The following is a 2905-nucleotide window of genomic DNA, read 5'->3' on the forward strand; positions in this document are numbered from 1 at the left end:
CACTTTTCTGAGTGGGGTGGCAGTTGGATCTCATTATCCCTGGCCACCTTTTAGAAATTCATGACCCATTTTGATCATTGTTCAGGCTTTGGGGTTTTTTGTTTGTTTGTTTACCCATTGGTGACCTTTTGTTACTTGGTTTTGTGTTTCTGGGGGAAAATGTACCACTAAGGGGTCCAACTGTACATTTTTTAGAGCTGTAAATCTTTGTGGCAACAGTTGCCTCTATGCCTACCTCTGTCCTTTAAAAAAACATTAAACATACTTGACAAATAATGTTATTGTACCATAACCAAATGTGCCTTTGTTCCAATCAGATCCAGACATAAAGGTTAAATTCTGTCTTCACCTGCACTAATGGTCCCCATCTCTGCTCACAGTCATGTTATGAATCTTCTTTCTGCCTTGTTATTGGAGGACGTTTTGTCGTACCTTCAGACACAAATGACATCTACACTCATCCTCTATTGCTGGGTTTCTTGTGCCTCTCATATTTTGTTCCATCCTATCAGATATCCCCACATTATTTAAATCGCATGGTCCTTTATAATTTGACCCCGCTGAAGGCAGTATAAAGCTTCTGTTGTCATCTGTTGTTAATCAGTCAGGCGTACAGTGTGTCTCCTTGAACCATTCATCCCTTACAGTTCTTCTCGTCTTCACTTTCAGTCAGCACCCTTTCACGTGTAAGCATGTCCATGCTGCTCTGCTTTATATTGGGTCAATATGGTCAGAAACTCTGACAAATATTGTGGGGCTAGATGGTGCCCCAGTTCCAAAAAAGTTGGGATGCTGTTTAAAATGTAAATAAAACAGAATGCAATGATTTGAAAGCTCATAAACCCATATTTTATTCACAGTGGAACAACATAGTGGAACAACATATCAATCAGATGTTTAGCTCAATTAGCTCATTCTGAAAAAAGTAAGGACAGGACAGTGTTTACCGTTGTGTAGCATCCCCTCTTCTTTTAACAGTCTGTTAACATCTGTGAAGTGAGAAGACCAGTTGCTGAAGTTTTGGGAGAGGAATGTTGTTCCATTATTGTCAGATGTAGGGGTCCAGCTGCTCAACATTCCAGCACCCGAACTCTTGTATTGTGAAGCCATGCTGTTGTGATGGATGTGGTATGTGGTTTAGCATTATCCTACTGATATAGTCAAGGCCTTCTCTGAAAGAGAAGTTGTCTGGATGGGAGCAGATTTTGCTTTAGATGTGCAAGTTGCCCACACCATAAGCACTAATGCAACCCCATACCATCAGAGATGTAGGCTTTAGAACTGCGCCAGGACAACAAGCTGGGTGGTCCCTTTCCTCTTTAGCTAGGACACAGCATCTGTGGTTTAAAAAAGAATTTCAAATTCTAATTCATGTGATCACAGAACAGTTTTCCATTTTGCCTCTGGCACTTTTTAATGGAGCTTTGATCCGGAGAGGATGGAGATGTTTCTAGATTGTGTTCACATATGGCTTAGTCTTTGCATGATACATCTTTAACTTGCACCGTGGATGGCACAGCCAATTTTGTTGACAGCTTATGACTTCTGGAAGTGTTCCTGAGCCCATGCAGTGATTTCCATTACAGAATTATGCCTGTTTGTGTTGACTGAGGGCCTGAAGATTACAAGCATTCAATATCAACATCCAGCCTTGTCCCTTGTGCACAGAAATGTCTCCTATTCTCTGAATCTTTTGATGATATTATGTACTGTAGATGGTGGGATAATCAAAGTCTTCACAATTTACTTTGTGGAACAATTTTCTGAAATGTCCGACAATTTGTAGATGCAGTTCATCACAGATTGGTGAACCTCCTCCCATCTTTACTTTTCAGAGACCCTGCCTCTCTGAAAGGCTCCTTTTATACCCAGTCATGCTACTGAACTGTTGCCAGTTAACCAAAATAGTTGCGTAAAATGCTCCAGCTTTGTTTTATTGATACCACTTACTTTCCTAGCCTTTTCTTGCACTGTCCCAGACTTTTTTTAGATATGATGCTCCCATTAAATTCAATATGAGCTAATATTTTCCATAAAATGTTCAAATGTCTCAGTTTCAACATCGGATGTGATTTTTATAGTCTAGTATGAATAAAATATGGTTTGAGATTTGTAAATCACTGCAGTCTGTTTATTTACATCTTACACAGCGCCCCAACTTTTTTGGATTTGGGGTTGTATCTTGGGCAATTTGACTTTTTTTTATTTTCTTATTTATAGATGAGAAATCTTTTTAGGTATCAGACCTGCCTTGTTATTTTTTTGTGTTATAAAAACAACATCAATCCTCCTCTTCACATCATTTTTATTTCCATGTGATAGCTTTCAGTGTCCATCCAGGACATGTAATGACTTTTTTGACTGCCTGCAGCAATGGCAAAATAACCCGCTCCCATTAGAGTTTGTGTTGTTCTCTCAGTGGAAGAAGGACCACCCCTTCTATTAAGCTGACTGGCTGATGGAGCTTGTTATCCGTCCATGTCTCTGCTCAGACAGTTATGAATCTGTTTTCTGCCTTAATTTGACCCTGCTGAAGACAACAATGTCTGTAGGTCATCTGTAGTCATTTGTGATGATTTAATGAACCATTAGGGCACAATCTCAGAAATAGGAGCCATGGGTGGATGTACATGGAGTTCACTGAAGAGTCAAGAGAGGGCTGACAGGTGGACAGGGGGTCTAACAAGGCTGTTATTAAGGAGGAGAGTAATGAACGGGCTTCATCACAGAAAGGAGGATGCCTCATGATGGTCAACGGGGTGGAAAGAGACACATATCTGCAGCTGACTTCACTGTAAGCAACAAGAGAGAAGCAGACAGAAACAGAGTGAAAGAGCTGCTATTGTGAGTGCTCCTGCAGGATCACTGTGGCCTTGAGTGATGAAAAACACGGAGGAGGAAGCCA

The sequence above is a fragment of the Cheilinus undulatus genome, linkage group 19, assembly GCF_018320785.1.
Source record: "Cheilinus undulatus linkage group 19, ASM1832078v1, whole genome shotgun sequence".
NCBI classification, from domain to species: domain Eukaryota; kingdom Metazoa; phylum Chordata; class Actinopteri; order Labriformes; family Labridae; genus Cheilinus; species Cheilinus undulatus.